We start from the raw sequence: 20,011 nt of genomic DNA on the forward strand, positions 1-20,011 counted from the left end.
GCTTTCACCAGGCGTACACACACACCAACTGTCATCAGTGCATGCTTTCAACAGGCAAAAACACACACACAGACAGCAGTCCACGCTTTCAACAGCCATACACACCACCGACCGTAAGTGCACGCTTTCAACACACATTCTAACATAGCAGACACAATTACAGGTATAAAAGCCTGCTATTTTGCTGTTCACTACTGCTGTATGTATGAATGAAACTGTTGGTCTGCTAAATACAACTGTGGTGGTGCAGAGTGATGCTGTGTTGTTGCTCAATGCTACCATGGGGGTGCTGAGTGATAATGTGGTGTTGCTGCGTGTTGCATTGGTGGTGCTCAGTGATGCAGTTGTTGTCAGAAGTGCTACTGTTGTGGTGCAGAGTTATGCTGTGGTGGTAATCATTAAACACCAACACACCACCACTCATCACCAGCACAGCAACACTCATCACAACAACAGCATTACTAAGCACCACAATAACAACACTCACCAACACACCAGCATCACTCTACACCACCACAACAGCATCATTCACCAACAACACACTATCACACTACAACGATACAGCAGCACTATCACCACCACAGCAACACTCATCACCACTACAGCATTACTCAGCAAACAAACGTCACACAAACAGAACATGCACGCTTTCAACAGGCACCCACACCAACAGCTATCAATGGACGCTTTCACCAGGCGTACACACACACCAACAGTCATCAGTGCAGGCTTTCAACAGGCATACACACACACACACACAGACAGCAGTCCACACTTTCAACAGGCATACACAGCACCGGCCGTAAGTGCACGCTTTCAACACAGATTCTAACATAGCAGACACAATTACAGGTATGAAAGCCGGCTTTTTTGCTGTTCACTACTGCTGTATGTATGAATGAAACTGTTGGTGTGCTAAATACAACTGTGGTGGTGCACAGTGATGCTGTGTTGTTGCTCAATGCTACCGTGGGGGTGCAGAGTGATAATGTGGTGTTGCTGCGTGTTGCATTGGTGGTGCTCAGTGATGCAGTTGTTGTCAGAAATGCTACTGTTGTGGTGCTGAGTTATGCTGTGGTGGTAATCATTGAACACCAACACAGCACCACTCATCACCAGCACAGCAACACTCATCACAACAACAGCATTACTAAGCACCACAATAACAACACTCACCAACACACCAGCATCACTCTACACCACCACAACAGCATCATTCACCAACAACACACTATCACACTACAACGACACAGCAGCACTATCACCACCACAGCACCACTCATCACCACTACAGCATTACTCAGCAGACAAACGTCACACAAACACAACATGCACGCTTTCAACTGGCACCCACACCAACAGCTATCAATGGACGCTTTCACCAGGCGTACACACACACCAACAGTCATCAGTGCATGCTTTCAACAGGCAAACACACACACACACAGACAGCAGTCCACGCTTTCAACAGCCATACACACCACCGGCCGTAAGTGCACGCTTTCAACACACATTCTAACATAGCAGACACAATTACAGGTATAAAAGCCTGTTATTTTGCTGTTCACTACTGCTGTATGTATGAATGAAACTGTTGGTGTGCTAAATACAACTGTGGTGGTGCAGAGTGATGCTGTGTTGTTGCTCAATGCTACCATGGGGGTGCTGAGGTATAATGTGGTGTTGCTGCGTGTTGCATTGGTGGTGCTCAGTGATGCAGTTGTTGTCAGAAATGCTACTGTTGTGGTGCTGAGTTATGCTGTGGTGGTAATCATTGAACACCAACACAGCACAGCAACACTCATCACAACAACAGCATTACTAAGCACCACAATAACAACACTCACCAACACACCAGCATCACTCTACACCACCACAACAGCAACATTCACCAACAACACACTATCACACTACAACGACACAGCAGCACTATCACCACCACAGCACCACTCATCACCACTACAGCATTACCCGGCAAACAAACGTCACACAAACAGAGCATGCACTCTTTCAACAGGCACCCACACCAACAGCTATCAATGGACGCTTTCTCCAGGCGTACACACACACCAACAGTCATCAGTGCATGCTTTCAACAGGCATACACACACACACACACACAGACAGCAGTCCACGCTTTCAACAAGCATACACAGCACCGGCCGTAAGTGCACCCTTTCAACACAGATTCTAACATAGCAGACACAATTACAGGTATAAAAGCCTGCTATTTTGCTGTTCACTACTGCTGTATGTATGAATGAAACTGTTGGTGTGCTAAATACAACTGTGGTGGTGCACAGTGATGCTGTGTTGTTGCTCAATGCTACCGTGGGGGTGCAGAGTGATAATGTGGTGTTGCTGCATGTTGCATTGGTGGTGCTCACTGATGCAGTTGTTGTCAGAAGTGCTACTGTTGTGGTGCTGAGTTATGCTGTGGTGGTAATCATTGAACACCAACACAGCACCACTCATCACCAGCACAGCAACACTCATCACAACAACAGCATTACTAAGCACCAGAATAACAACACTCACCAACACACCAGCATCACTCTACACCACCACAACAGCAACATTCACCAACAACACACTATCACACTACAACGACACAGCAGCACTATCACCACCACAGCACCACTCATCACCACTACAGCATTACTCAGCAAACAAACGTCACACAAACAGAACATGCACTCTTTCAACAGGCACCCACACCAACAGCTATCAATGGACGCTTTCACCAGGCGTACACACACACCAATAGTCATCAGTGCATGCTTTCAACAGGCATACACACACACACACACAGACAGCAGTCCACGCTTTCAACAAGCATACACAGCACCGGCCGTAAGTGCACGCTTTCAACACAGATTCTAACATAGCAGACACAATTACAGGTATAAAAGCCTGCTATTTTGCTGTTCACTACTGCTGTATGTATGAATGAAACTGTTGGTGTGCTAAATACAACTGTGGTGGTGCACAGTGATGCTGTGTTGTTGCTCAATGCTACCGTGGGGGTGCAGAGTGATAATGTGGTGTTGCTGCGTGTTGCATTGGTGGTGCTCACTGATGCAGTTGTTGTCAGAAGTGCTACTGTTGTGGTGCTGAGTTATGCTGTGGTGGTAATCATTGAACACCAACACAGCACCACTCATCACCAGCACAGCAACACTCATCACAACAACAGCATTACTAAGCACCAGAATAACAACACTCACCAACACACCAGCATCACTCTACACCACCACAACAGCAACATTCAACAACAACACACTATCACTCAAGTATACATTGCTATATATTACATTTCTAACGATTACAAGTATTACAACATCTATCGTTTAGAACAGTAGAAAAAAAGATTCAAAGTACATACGCTCTGAAAAAAACAAAAACGCAATACAAAAACATCAATAATACATCCTAATAATTTATACATTTAATAACAATAGAAACACAAGCAATAATACATTCAGCTTCATGGACTAAATGTTACAAAAATGTTATCTTACCTGTCAAACTACGCAACAACTAAAACGGAATAGCAAACGCCTTTCACGCACAAACATTCACACCGATCTGGAAATTTCATTTAACGCACGGAAAACACAACGCTACGTCACCAACCTTTGCGCTGCTATTGGCTACATAGTAAACGCGGGACAACACTTTCGATACAATAAATAAATACATATATATATATATATATATATAGAACAATATAAATTAACACATTACGTCCAAAACACATCATTGGTCTTACCTGCACAACAAACACGGAAGATATACGTAACTGACGTTAATGTCAAAAACGTCCCACAAAAACAACGTATTACATTCAAATATTAGAATAAAATTATTGGGATAAGCACTTTCGAGTAATAAAAAAAATCAACATTCATGCAACATTTATAATAATTACAATAACTAATATAAAGGAAAATAACACGTAAAACACAATACATTGAACATCTTTAAAAAAATGCTTTTTTGAAAATCATAACAGTATATTGCACCAACTCGCACATACGCTAAGGGAGGAATAACAATACATCACACAAATTCAGAATAAAAGGACATAACATAACCATATTCTACATAAATACATAATCAAAACTTTGGCTTTCAAGAAATTCTAGTATTTCAAAACATAATAAGCAAGTACATACACAAAATATAACAACGTTCTAAATTAAAAAAACAGAACACATACAAAAATATACATTGCTATATATAACATTTTTAAACATTACAATTAAAAGAACATCTATCGTTTAGAACACTACAACACTCTATTCTAAGTACAGACGGTAGAAAATACACAAGTCGCAATACAAAAACATCAATAATACATCATATTAATTAATTACTTTAGTAAATATATAAACACAAGTAATAATACATTCAGCTTCATGTACTAAAAGTTATTAAAATTTAATCTTACCTGTCAAACGACGCAGCAACAAGAACGGAAGAAGAACACGCCTTTCCCGCACAAACATTCACACCAATCTGGAACATTCCACGTTGACGCACGTCAAACGCAACGCTACGTCACAAAACGTAGTGCTGCGATTGGCTAGAAATTACGTCACACTAAACATAACAGCAAAATAAAAAAAAGACTAGAACGATAAAATCCCTTACGTAACAAACGTAAAGGGAAAACATAGCGTACGTCATTTTTACATACTAAAAATAAAACACAGTTTTAAAAAAATCACTCAACACTTATAATCACAATATAAATACACAAATACACACACACATTACATTAAAAATATAAATTAACACATGCAAGACACTCACAGATGCCAATAACACATGCAACTCCACTCACACATGCAACGCCAATCACACATGCAACACCAATCACACATGCAACGCCAATCACACATGCAACGCCAGACACACATGCAACGCCACACACACATGCAACGCCACTCACACATGCAACGCCACTCACACATGCAACGCCAATCACACATACAACGCCCATAACACATACTACGCCACTCACACATGGAACGCCACTCACACATGCAACGCCACTCACCAATGCAACGCCACTCAAACACACAACGCCACTCAACAACACAACGCCACTCAACCACGCAACGACACTCAACAACACAACGCCACTCAACAACGCAACGCCACTCAACAATGCAACGCCACACACACATGCAACGCCACTCGTACATGTAACGCCACTCACACATGCAATGCCACTCACACATGCAATGCCACTCACACATGCAACGCCACTCACACATGCAACGCCACTCACACATGCAACGCCACTCCACCATGCTACGCCAGTCAAACATGCAACAACACTCACACATGCAACGCCACTCACATGCAACGCCACTCAACCATGCAACGACACTCAACAATGCAACGCCACTCAACAAGCCAACGCAACTCTACAACCCAACGCCACTCAACCACACAACGCCACTCAACCACGCAACACCACTCAACAACGCAACCCCACTCAACTACGAAACGCCACTCTAAAACGCAACACCACTCTAACACGCAACGCCACTCTAACACGCAACAACACTCTAACACGCAATGCCACTAAAAAACACGCAACGCAAATCACACATGCAACGCCACTCAACCACGCAACGCCACTCACACATGCAACAACACTCAAACATGCAACGCCACTCACACATGCAACGCCACTCACACATGCAAAGCCAATCACACATGAAACGCCACTCAATAACGCAACGCCACTCACACATGCAACGCCAGACACACATGCAACGCCAGTCACAAATACAACGCCACTCAACCACGCAATGCCACTCACACATGCAACGCCAATCACACATGCAACGACACTCAAGAACGCAACGACAGTCAACTACGCAACGCCACTCAACTACGCAACGCCACTCAACAACGCAACGCCACTCACCCACGCAACGCCACTCACACACGCAACGCCACTCACCCACGCAACGCCACTCACCCACCCAACGCCACTCACCCATGCAACGCCACTCACCCACGCAACGCCACTCACACATGCAACGCCACTCACACATGCAACACAACTCACCCACGCAACCCCACTCACCCACGCAACCCCACTCACCCACGCTACCCCACTCACCCACGCAACGCCACTCACGCATGCAACGCCACTCACCCACGCAACGCCACTCATGCATGCAACGCCACTCACACATGCAACGCCACTCACGCATGCAACGCCACTCATGCATGCAACGCCACTTACGCATGCAACTCCACTCACACACCCCCTCACCCTCAAACAACTTACACTCACACACCCACAATCTCCTCACACCCATCACAACACTCTCACACTCACTATACATCACACACTCTCAGCCACAAACCACCTCACTCATCCTCACCCTCACACACCCTCACCCTCACACACCCTCACCCACAGTCACACACTCAACATTCAAACTCGCACACCCTCACTCACCTTCACACCCTCACAACACTCACCCTCACTCACCCTCAAACTCTCACCTTCACTCACCCACACCTATCATCACACACTCTCACATCCCATTACCCTCACCCCCTCATCTTCACACACCCTCATCCCACCACCCACACCCATACTCACACCGTCACCCTCACTCACCCTCACACACCATCACACACCCTCACACCCCCTGAACATCACATCCAATCACCCTCACACCTTCCAAGTCCACCCTCACAACCCTCACTCATGCTCACACCCACACCCTCACTCACCTTCACACACTCACACCCTCACAACACTCGCCCTCACTCACCCACACCTACCATCCCACACACTCACACCCCATTACCCTCACCCCCTCATCTTCAGACACCCTCACCCCCTCACCTTCAGACACCCTCACACCCCTCACCCTCACAACCCTCACACCCTCACTCATACTCACACAGTCACCCTCACTCGCCCTTACACACCATCACACACCCTCACACCCCCTGACCCTCACATCCACTCACCCTCACACTCACACCGTACAAGTCCACCCTCCGACTCCACCCTACAACACCACCCTACAACTCCACCCTACAACTACTAATACACCCTCCAACTACTAATGCACCCTCCAACTACTAATCCTCCCTCCAACTCCAAAAGTAAATAGCATTAGGCAACATTTAATTCAATAACAAAACATGAGATTACACACTTGTAGGTATTCAAAAATGAAAACTTAATGCATCGCAAGGACAGTGCACAAATTAATACATAAAAACGCAGGAAAGGATTGTTAAATATAACATTTCTTACAGAAAAAAATAAATCCAAAGAAAAAAGGGAAACATCTGAATACACAGCGAGTAATACACCAATTTAAAAGGGGACAAAAACCTCTAAAGGACACAAATTCACAACATAAAGCAGTCACTAAAGTAAGGGGAAATAAATAAACCATTAAACAATGGTGGAAAGAATCCACAAAACAAAGAAAGTGCGTAATCATAAGAGCACTAGACCTCACATCCTACTTGCAATTCACTAATAAGTACAAGAAAGTATTTCACTCAAACTAAACAACAACAACAATACAATTTTTAAAGGTGGCTTCATACTTATACTTTGCCACAATTAATGCACATCTGTACTCAGAAATTTATAAGTAGGTAAACATTGTCTCAAATAAGCAAACACATACAAAATCAATGCGCATCTATGTTAATGCAAGCCAAGCTTTTGCAGTGCAAATTGATGTGTACCTTACAAAAAAAAAATACTTTTGGCATGCATTATATAAAAAATGTTACTGATGTGTTTGTTTTTTGATTCAGCGTTAACAACAGCATCAATTCAACATTTCATTAAGGCATGATTAGCTTTCTCAAAAAACGCTTCACAACTTTAATACATTTGAAGTGTACAATATTCACGGAGAAAAAATGATCACTTATAGGCATCATCACAATGACTCACACCCTCACACACCCTCACCCTCAGCCAAACACACCCTCACTCATCCTCACCCTACATCACACCCTCACACTCTCACAACCTCACACCCTCAATCACACTCATACCCTCACACACCATCACTCACCAACACACGCTCAGCCTCACTCACAACATCAAACGCCCAAACACTCACACCAACTCACAATCACACTCACACCCTCCAAGTCCACCCGCCAACTACACCGTAAAAAACATAAATAGCGTTAGGCAACATTTACCCTCAACCCCTCATCCTCACACACACACTCACAACACTCACACCCTCACTCATACTAAAACAGTCACGCTCAATCACTCTCACACACTGTCACACACCCTCAAACACCCAAACACTCACATCCACTCACCCTCACACTCACACCGTCCAAGTCCATCCTCCAACTACACCCTATAACTACTATACCACCCTACAACTTTACCCTCCAACTACAACTCCACCCTCAAACTCCACACATAAATAACGTTAGGCAACATTTAGTTTAATACGTACTAATCAGATTACACACTTGTAGCTATTCAAAAATGTAAACTTAATGCAACGCAAGGACAGTGCAGCAATTAATACACAATAATGAATAAAGGGATTGTCAAATAAAACATTTCTTTCACAATGATCATAAAGACACAAAATAATACAACAATTTAAAAGTGGACAAAGCGAGCTAAAGGAAACAAATTCACAACATAAAGCACTTACTAAAGTAAGGGAAAATAAACCATTAAACAATGCCAGCAAAAATCAAAAACGCAAACAAAGTGCGCAATCACAAAAGCACGCAACTCTGGTGTTGCTCTAACTCATGCTGCTGTTGCACGAAGTGTTTTGGAGGTGCTAAGTGCACAACAACAGGAACAACCTACACCAAAACAGCATCAAACAGCATCAAAAGAGCACAACTCAACAACACTACAACACTACTAACAACAACCCCAACACCACGATTCAACACAACATTATCACTCCGCAACAACACATTAACACAATGCACCAACACAACAACACTCAGCACATTAACATTGTCACACTGCAACACTACAACATCGCTCAGCAACACCAGAACAACACCCAATAACACCACAACACCACTCTCAAGGACCACATCATCACTCGCAAACACCACCTTAACACTACACAGCACCACACCAACACTCCAAAATACAACAGTACTCAGCACCATCACAACACCACTCTCCATCACCACATGGACAAAACAACAACACCACAATGATACTAATGTTTAAAAATTAATGCGGCTGTGTTGCTAAGTGTTGCTAGGCTGCTGGAGAGTGATGCTGCATGTGTTGTTAGCTCTCGCCCTCAATATACCTATCTAACTATCTATATAAATAACAAATTAACAACAACATCTATACAATAATAGCATTACACCACATTTCAATAAATAATAAACAATACAATGCATTCATGTAATAATGGACTAAATAACACGGCAAAAATAACACCTACACAATAAGATCTTGCTAACACATATAAAAAAACTCTTGTAAATTACAATTAAAATAACATTCCTGTAGATACGCAAATAAACAAAATCAATTTAGACCCAAAATATGCACTTGGAAAAAGGGACAAAAGTAATACACTCATGTTATTAACAATACAAGACCAATACTGTACATACGATACCTGAAATAATAAACCAACACCTAATTAATATATACCGATTCTATCGAAGCATGACAATACTTTCATACATTACATTATTAATAATTAACAACTCGGAAACAAAGGGAAATACTATTAGCAAAACCAAAAAGTACACACAATCAAAAAATGCATAAAATACACACTTTCACTATACCTTAAAATCAATACTTTGCTATACATTACATAAAATTACATTACAACATTTCACATTCACAATTTAGAAAGTTCAATACATATTTAATAAGATACATACGATAACGTAAACAATGTTGCGATACACAAAAGTATAACATTAATAATAAACTGTAAAAATGTATCAAATACATCTCTACATAGTCTATAATACATTCACATCATACATTAAATAGTTGTAAAAAAAAAACTACCTGTCAAACGACGCCGGAAGAAGACAGGAACAACAACACGCCTTTCCCCCACGAAAGTTCCCGAACATCTGGGGATTTCCCAATTAACGCACGTCAAACGCAACGCTACGTCACCAAACGTAGCCCTGCGATTGGCTAAGGATTACGTCATACATCAAACACATTCAGAATACACAAAAAAGACTAGAACGCTAAACACTTAACGTAATTCACGTAAAGGAAACACATAGCGCCCGCCATTTTTATTTCAATAACACTTCATACACAACGTTAAAACAAAAAACATTACAACACATAACACATACTTAAAAATAAATACATACAAAGACATGTTAAAATACAATACATACATGCAACACAATAACACTCACACATCACATCTTACAATTGCTATAAAACAACAAACACAAAGCATAACGCAACAACATATAATACACTACATAACAAACATAGATACAAAACTATTAATACACACCATCACACAAACACAACTACTCAACTATGCAAAACACAAACAACACTCAGCACCAACACATCAACATCTCTGCAACAGGACAGCACCACTCACAAATAATCCAGCACTACATGCAACGCCACACACACATGCAACGCCACACACACATGCAACGCCACTCACACATGCAACGCCACTCACACATGCAATGACACTCACACATGCAACGCCACTCACACATGCAACGCCAGTCACACACGCAACGCCAGTCACACACGCAACGCCACACACACGCGCAACGCCATGCACACACGCAACGCCACTCACACACGCAACGACAATCACACACGCAACGCCACGCACACACACAACGTAAGTCACACACGCAACGCAAGTCACACACGCTACGCCACTCACACACACTACGTAAGTCACACACGCAACGCCACTCACACATGCTACGCCACTCACACACGCAACGCCACTCACACACGCAACGCCACTCACACACGCAAGCCCACTTACACACGCAACTCCACTCACACACGCAACGCCACGCACACACGCAACGCCACTCACACACGCAACACCACTCACACAAGCAACACCACTCACACAAGCAACGCCACTCACACACGCAACTACACTCACACACGCAACACCATGCACACACACAACGCAACTCACACACGCAACGCCACTCACACATGCAACACCACTCACACATGCAACGCCACTCACACATGCAACGCCACTAACACATGCAACGCCACTCAACTACGCAACGCCACTCAACTACGCAACGCCACTCAACTACGCAACGCCACTCAAGTACGCAACGCCACTCACACATGCAACGCCACTCAACTACGCAACGCCACTCACAATGCAACGCCACTCACACATGCAACGCCACTCAACTACACAACGCCACTCAACTACGCAACGCCACTCAACTACGCAACGCCACTCAACTACGCACACATGCAACGCCACTCACACATGCAATGCCACTCACACATGCAACGCCACTCACACATGCAACGCCACTCACACATGCAACGCCACTCACACATGCAACGCCACTCACACAGGCAACGCCTCTCACACAGGCAACGCCACTCACACAGGCAACGCCGCTCACACAAGCAAGCCACTCACACAGGCAATGCCACTCACACAGGCAACGCCACTCACACAGGCAACGCCACTCACACACGCAACGCCACTCACACACGCAACGCCACTCACACACGCAACGCCACTCACACACACAACGCCACTCACACACGAAAAACAACTCACGTTGCCAATAGGTCTCGCAGTACGACAGTTGGAGCCATTACAATTGCAAATAACAATGCCTTTCACTTTCGTTATCATTTTAAATACATAAAGGGCTTTGTCATTTAGAAAACCAATAGCTCCAACTTTCCTACTGCGAGACCTATTGGCAACGCCAGTGCTTGTTTTTTTTGCACTGGGGAAAAAGTTATTTTCTATAGAGAAATCAAGCCCTTCCTGTGCACCTCTACGACGTCTGTATGTGTTCTGTTCCCCTTACCACACTAGAAGGAGATTCACTCCTGAATTTCAAAGAAGTACATCTCGAACCATTTCCATGGTCGGAGAGGAGCAGAGAAGAATTTGTGGATAGCCACAAACGGATGATTTTGCGGTTCTGCAGACTTTTATTTGCTATCCAGCCATTACAATACAACTACTTTTTTTAGGTTTGAATTACTCCTGAATTTCGAAGACTTTAATCTTACTGTAGGAATGGTTTAGTCGTGAATTTCCAGGAAAAGTTTTTTATCAGAAAAAATAAAGGTTTATTTATCAAGAAGAGATATGTGTACACCAGAATAATAAACACACTTCACTGAGCCCACATCACCAAGTCCACTTCACCAGGCCCAAGCCACCAGGTCAAATTCACCAAACCCACTCCACCATGCTTACTTCAACTGGCCCTCGCCCCAAAACCTTCTCCACCAGACCCACTCCAGCAGGCCCACTTCACGAGTCCACCACACCAGACCGACTGCACTTTACTTTTCAATCCACCTTAAGCCAGTTGAGCTTTACTTTTGCCTACATTTCATTATACCTTAACGCAGATTTTTCTGAAGAATGACTACTTGCCTGGCTGTTTGAAGTAAGACATTGGGTATACATTTACATAAGACCACCAGCTCAAATCATCTGTCAATATTACATTCAGGTCCAAATGTTCGCAGTTAACCTGGTTATCCAAGGAGAGAACTTTGTGTCGGAAAGAAATATACACACGGATGACTGACCGCTATCTTTGTTTGAATGGTTCCAGCACCAAAATCCTTAGAGTTGGAGACTGCTAAGAGAATAGCATACCTTTTACTTTCCCTTCAACATTAAGAGCCACAAACATTGCCAGCATATGCAACAAAGGGTCTAGGAGTCTGATTTGACTGGAATCTATCCCTTGGTTACCAAATCTCATAGGTGGTCAAAAGAACACTTTCTATTTCATGCTATTGAGAAGGTGTTGTCTGTGGATATAAGTAGTATATATTGAACTAACCAGTTCCTTACAGTTATTGAGTATAGATTATTATAACACTGTCCATGTTGAAGTCTCTTTGGGATTGGAAATTAAATAAATTGCAAAATCAAGCAGCTGGACACAGTATCAACTAAAAAATCCCTGATAATATCTGACTGGCTCTCAGGGACCACCTTTGGCACCGGGTGGCATAGATGGTAAAATGTTACCTACTCTGTACCACCTTCAAGTCACTGGACGATGTTGCTCATAAATACTTTCAGTGTTATTTTTACCCTGCTCTTTGAACTGCAACCTGGGATCCAGTAAGGCAAACCAATTGCACTAGTTGCAAGAAGCATGGTGGGAGATTGATGAGAGGGCTGGGCCTGTAGCTTTGGAATTTGCTGGATCAAGACCATAGGAATATTTCAGGCCTGGAAGAATTCAAGAAAAAATTAAGGAGGAGGATGCGTTTCCATCCTATCTCAAAACGTCGGAGGCACCACCCTTTCAGTAGCAACAGGGCACCACCAGGAGATGCCTGGCCAACCACAGACATGTATCTACATGTAACCAACAGAGCATGTGCCCTGAAAAGCCTGCCTCTTTCCACCCGCCACCACACTGTGTCCTAGCTCTCGCCCTCTCTTCCCAAATTCAAACTCTATGCTCTCCGTTTGAGTCTGCAGAAACCCCAGCTGACTAGAAAAAGTTGTGGTCAGTGAAGATAGCTCACAGCCCACGTTCTCCCATCTCCCATCTCCCACAGGTCCTTAGAGCAGGGGTGGCACCTCCATTTGAGAGGAGGAGAGTCGCCCCTCTTAAAAATCCTCTCAAAACCACAGAGATGAAAAATAATATGGTAATTAATTACCATTTTAGTTTTTATCCCGAGCCGAGCGCCAGGACAGGCGCGGGCCACTTCTTAGTGAGAAAAGCAGGGAGGAGGGTGGGCTGGTATTGCACTGTTTAAATTGCGCATGTCTTTTTGGCCAGACGCCTTGCGATGGCCAGCCACACATGCGCACTTCAAACATCTCTAGCTGTCTTAAGATAGCTGGATTAGAGCAAGCCAAAGCCGCCAGAGCGCTGTGCAGCGCCATGTGAGACCAATTAAACTAATCCTAGCGCTGCTCTCATGCTAGTGAGAACAGCACAAGGATTGGCCAAGGGAGTTCCAGAAACCGGTTCCTGAATCGGCACAAGAAGAGGTCCAGAACTAGGAAGTCGTCGAGTTCGGTAAGTTTTGTTTTATTTTTTTATATTATTTTACACACTGGCTCACCCCCGTAAATGCCAGCTGCTGCTGCCTTAGAGACGAGGGAGAGATAACAGTAGGTGGATGCAACAGACAGGGTACATTCTGCTACTTCTCTTTGATCTTTGTAGATCTGGACAAAGCAGAGCAACACGGAAAGCAATTGCTTGCCTTGGTGACAAACTTTGTGAGATCAAAAAACAAAGTGATGGATCAAATGATTGAATTCATCTCATTCACTGGCAATCGCTAAGGGCTGCATCCCAATCCATTGTTTTTCGCCCACCATGCCACCTCAGTTTGGACCCAGCCATATGCAAATCAGTCTTTACCCTGCTCCAATGAGAACAGTCCCACTAGAGCTGCCAAGCAAGGTCCTCCCTGAGCTGGAATACAAACAACCTGGGACAGATGTTGCCCTTATTATGGGCTCATCAGCCAGGTATAGTGTGATTTAAGTGGCACAGTGAGTACAGGAACCATATCTGGGCATACCCATCACACTTAGGGCATTAAAAAACAAAATGATGGATGGAATGCTTGAATTAACCTCAGCCACTGGCAATACCTCGGGCCGCCTCCCAATCCATAATTTTTTCTCCAACAGACCACCTCAGTTTGTAGACAGCCAAAATGGCAAATCAGTCTTGACCCTGCTCCAATGGGAACAGTCCAACCCAAACTGCCAAGCCAGGTCCTCCCTGCACCGGAAAACAAGCAACCTAGGACTGGCTTTGCTCTTATTATGGGCTCATCAGCCAGGTATAGCTTGATTCCAGTGGCACATTGAGCATGGGACCCACATTCGGGCATATCCGACACATAGCTTGGCTTTTTAAAATGTTTTAGATACAGAACAGAGGCCATGTTATATATGGCTCCCCCATTACTCCTCTGCCCCTTCGTAATAGTTGAAGGTAGAGGCAGATGATTTTGGGGGGTCATACATAACATAAAATTATAGATGGGTAGAAAGTGAATTACTGGGATGTTTTTCACCTCGAGGTTATGAGTGACGTCACAGAAAATCGAGCTTTGTTGTCGTCTATTTGATGTTACTAAGAACCCCTCTGTGAAAAACTCCCCCCTAATTCACTGTTACCTATCTATAATTCTAAATACTCTTCAGGAGTTAATCATAGAAAAACAGCAGTCAAGGAAAGGGCATACTTTTTCAGTGTCGCAAGACCATTTAAAGGCAGAAGTGGAAAAAAGTAAAGCTTTTGGTAGGGCAATACATGTGGTGCGAGGAAAACAGACATGGACTCTGTGCCACTTATTTGTTTTTAAAATACAGCTATAACCAGGATGCAGTGGGCCCCTCACAGATGTGTGATAACGTTACATAGCACCTGCTGCACTATTGATAGCTACACCCCTATGATAAACTGAGCCAACAAGTGCGCAGGAATGTCCATGCTCCACCTATGTAACTACTCTTCCACGCAAAGTAATGCAAGCCGGTTCTATGTGCTGCAGTGAGTTACCTCTTTTTATTTTTTTACAAAGCCTTGCAAATCGGGCTTAGTAAATCCTGAAAGATATTTTGCAATGTGGCTACACCAAAGAGGTAACACAGCCATGCCTCAAAATGTTAGGAAATCTGAGCTTGATGGGAAGGTGCTCCAGTTAATGCAGGATCTACAACACCAGCAATGCTCTAAATCTGCATATCTCAGGGGCTCCTTTTATTTATTTGGATGGCATTTTCCCAAACCAGAACAATAATACAGTGCCTTGTATGGCAAAAGGTTTTTAGGTGAGCCATGTTTTAGCTCAGCATGGATAGCACTAGTTAATCTCATTCTTAAAGACATTGCTGCACAAATGGCAAATAATTTGTTGTCGCTCTTCTAGCTCAGCATGGATAGATCTGTGCAAATCTTATGATTATGATATATAAATATAGAGATATATGTATGTATAATTTGAATATCAGACTAATTAAATTATTTTAACATAAGTTCATATGGGGTGTTATTTTATTTCCCAATAATCATTGTTTTCTATGGGATTACCTGTGAGTGGCTATGTTTGGTGCTTCACATACTCCAAGGCTAGACTGGAGTACATTTACATCTGTTTTGCCACCTTTAGTGCTACAGTAACTTCAGTAGTGCAATTGGTGAATAGCAGTGGCCTTTCTCTTTTGTGTTTGTGTGTTCCCCTAAACACCGTCCATTTAGAAGTAAATATTTCCACTTTTCCAGCCACTCTCCCTATCACTCCCACATTTACTATTGAAATGTCTGCCTACATGTGCCTGGTTGAGATCTCTGCACAGAAAAGATTGGAGATGCAGAATCAGAGGTCTTCGGTCCTAGATTCGTTATAGCATTTTCTGTGCAGTTTGTGAGTAAGCCCCTCAGTTGGTACTCATGAAATTTAGTTCCAAGAGTATGTCATTTCCGCTCATTTTTCTACGAAATTAGTATTTTCTGACTCATTATTTCACTTGCTCTGTTCACTGCTTTTTCCAATGCGCCCCTTTCTCTGACAAAATTCCAGAGACAGATGCTCTAATAGGACACTGTGTTGTCGTTTCTTATGTGTCCTGTATAAATCATTAGGTAAAAACATTAAAACAGTCTAAAAATAGTTTGCCGCCGTTTCTGTGTTAGCTCTGTGGCTTCAACTTTTTACAATTGAAGTGGCCGTGCAGATAAGTTAACACAACAGGTGATGGACCGAATGTGGATCAATGTCACACACTCACCCCAGTCCAAAGATCTGGGCCCAAATCCATCGTTTTTTTGCACTCCACACCACCCTGGGTTAGACAATGGCGATATGCAAATCAGCTCTGACCCTGTGCCCCATGGGAACAGTCCAGTCCGAGCTACAAAAGCCATGTCCTTCCCAGAACGGAATCAAGCATCCGAGGACCGGACCGGTTTCGAGGTAACACCTCTCATCAGCCCGGCTAGCTTGACTCCAGTGGTGTGGAGTGCCTGGGACCCACGTCTGGGCATCCCCAGCGCACTTAGGGCGGAATATGCAAACACAACAGGTGATGGACCGAATGTGGATCAATGTCACACACTCACCCCAGTCCAAAGATCTGGGCCCAAATCCATCGTTTTTTTGCACTCCACACCACCCTGGGTTAGACAATGGCGATATGCAAATCAGCTCTGACCCTATGCCCCATGGGAACAGTCCAGTCCGAACTACAAAAGCCATGTCCTTCCCAGAACGGAATCAAGCATCCGAGGACCGGACCGGTTTCGAGGTAACACCTCTCATCAGCCCGGCTAGCTTGACTCCAGTGGTGTGGAGTGCCTGGGACCCACGTCTGGTCATCCCCAGCGCACTTAGGGCGGAATATGCAAACACAACAGGTGATGGACCGAATGTGGATCAATGTCACACACTCACCCCAGTCCAAAGATCTGGGCCCAAATCCATCGTTTCTTTGCACTCCACACCACCCTGGGTTAGACAATGGCGATATGCAAATCAGCTCTGACCCTATGCCCCATGGGAACAGTCCAGTCCGAACTACAAAAGCCATGTCCTTCCCAGAACGGAATCAAGCATCCGAGGACCGGACCGGTTTCGAGGTAACACCTCTCATCAGCCCGGCTAGCTTGACTCCAGTGGTGTGGAGTGCCTGGGACCCACGTCTGGTCATCCCCAGCGCACTTAGGGCGGAATATGCAAACACAACAGGTGATGGACCGAATGTGGATCAATGTCACACACTCACCCCAGTCCAAAGATCTGGGCCCAAATCCATCGTTTCTTTGCACTCCACACCACCCTGGGTTAGACAATGGCGATATGCAAATCAGCTCTGACCCTGTGCCCCATAGGAACAGTCCAGTCCGAACTACAAAAGCCATGTCCTTCCCAGAACGGAATCAAGCATCCGAGGACCGGACCGGTTTCGAGGTGACACCTCTCATCAGCCCGGCTAGCTTGACTCCAGTGGTGTGGAGTGCCTGGGACCCACGTCTGGGCATCCCCAGCGCACTTAGGGCGGAATATGCAAACACAACAGGTGATGGACCGAATGTGGATCATTGTCACACACTCACCCCTGTCCAAAGATCTGGACCCAAATCCATCGTTTTTTTGCTCTCCACACCACCCTGGGTTAGACAATGGTGATATGCAAATCAGCTCTGACCCTGTGCCCCATGGGAACAGTCCAGTCCGAGCTACAAAAGCCATGTCCTTCCCAGAACGGAATCAAGCATCCGAGGACCGGACCGGTTTCGAGGTGACACCTCTCATCAGCCCGGCTAGCTTGACTCCAGTGGTGTGGAGTGCCTGGGACCCACGTCTGGGCATCCCCAGCGCACTTAGGGCGGAATATGCAAACACAACAGGTGATGGACCGAATGTGGATCAATGTCACACACTCACCCCAGTCCACCCCTGTGTTTTTTGCAATTTTCACCCCGAGTGTGCTGGGTATACTCAGACGTGAGTCCCAGGCTCTCCACACCACTGGAGTCAAGCTATCCAGGCTGATGAAGGATGCTTGATTCCGGTCTGGGAAAGACATGGCTTGGTAGTTCGGACTGGACTGTTCCCATGAGGCACAGGGTCAGAGCTGATTTGCATATAGCCAGTGTCTAACCCAGGGTGGTGTGGAGTGCAAAAAACGATGGATTTGGGCCCAGATCTTTGGACAGGGGTGAGTGTGTGACATTGATCCACATTTGGTCCATCACCTGTTGTGTGGTGTGGAGTGCAAAAAAACTATGGATTTAGGCCCAGATCCTTGTACTGGAGTGAATGTATGACATTGTTCTACATTCTATCCATCAACTGTGTTTCGTGCAGATAAGTTGGCAGAAAAGTAATGGAAGAAGAAGACAATGACCAACACGGATGGGATAGCAAAATATATTTAAAAAGAAACAAACACCAAAGACAATCAGTGAGATATATTCGAGCCTCAACACTATAGACATTTAGTTGCCTTTACATGTACCTTTTTTAACATGAAGAAAATACTTGACCCTGGATTGTGGCCATGGTTAGAAGGTATGGGCATGCAATTTAGCAGAAGTAGAGAATGTTTGCACTTCCTGTTTTTCACTTCCTGTATTTTACTTCTTGATCCTTTGTGCTCCTAACAGCTCACATCACAGCCCATGAAGTGCCCTGTATTGATTGTTGTTCATGTTCCCTGTGGCAACTAAAGACGCTCTTGCCTTCTCTCACATCTCCCATGTAAATATGTGCAGAGAAAGCAAGAGTGATAGGAGCAAGCTCATCAGTCTTTTCCAACAGAGCTCGACTCCGTGTAGCGCTTCTGCTAAAGTGATTGTTGTATCCTGTTGTTATTTATATTGCTCCTCTACTCCAATAATGGTGGCCAAAGGACCCCATTCACATCTTCATTTATAAACCCATATTTTGTCATTCTAGCTAGTATTCTCATTCTTCCATTTTGTCTTAGAGTGATCTCTTATCAGTGGACATGATGCGTAAAGATGAGGTGGATCAAATGAAGATGTGGAACATGTGATTAGATCTTCTTTGGAAATTAATAGGCAAATGTGTCTGATTTACAAAATGTTAAATCATTGAGGAATTTGGGAAGAGGCAGGAGAAAACAAGAGGGGATATTGGACAACTTCTTGTAGGCATCTAGTCATATTCTATAAATCATAATTTTTTTACCCAAATCAGAAGGACTCTCTACTAAAAAGTGATACATTTCCCCTCTTCAACTCACTAATTGTAAAACAATAC

The 20,011-nt window shown here is 44.2% G+C and overlaps 2 protein-coding genes across 3 annotated transcripts in view; both read left to right on the plus strand.

Annotated features, from left to right (window-relative positions):
* Positions 1 to 20,011, plus strand: part of LOC147727140 (fructose-1,6-bisphosphatase isozyme 2) — a 326,433-nt gene that overhangs the window by 208,841 nt on the left and 97,581 nt on the right. The window lies entirely within an intron of this gene.
* LOC147727141 (uncharacterized) overlaps positions 1 to 20,011 on the plus strand; it is a 90,032-nt gene that overhangs the window by 45,997 nt on the left and 24,024 nt on the right. The gene's annotated exons all lie outside the window — the stretch shown is intronic.

Source organism: Lissotriton vulgaris, chromosome 3_1, assembly GCF_964263255.1.
Source record: "Lissotriton vulgaris chromosome 3_1, aLisVul1.2, whole genome shotgun sequence".
In the NCBI taxonomy this organism is placed as follows: domain Eukaryota; kingdom Metazoa; phylum Chordata; class Amphibia; order Caudata; family Salamandridae; genus Lissotriton; species Lissotriton vulgaris.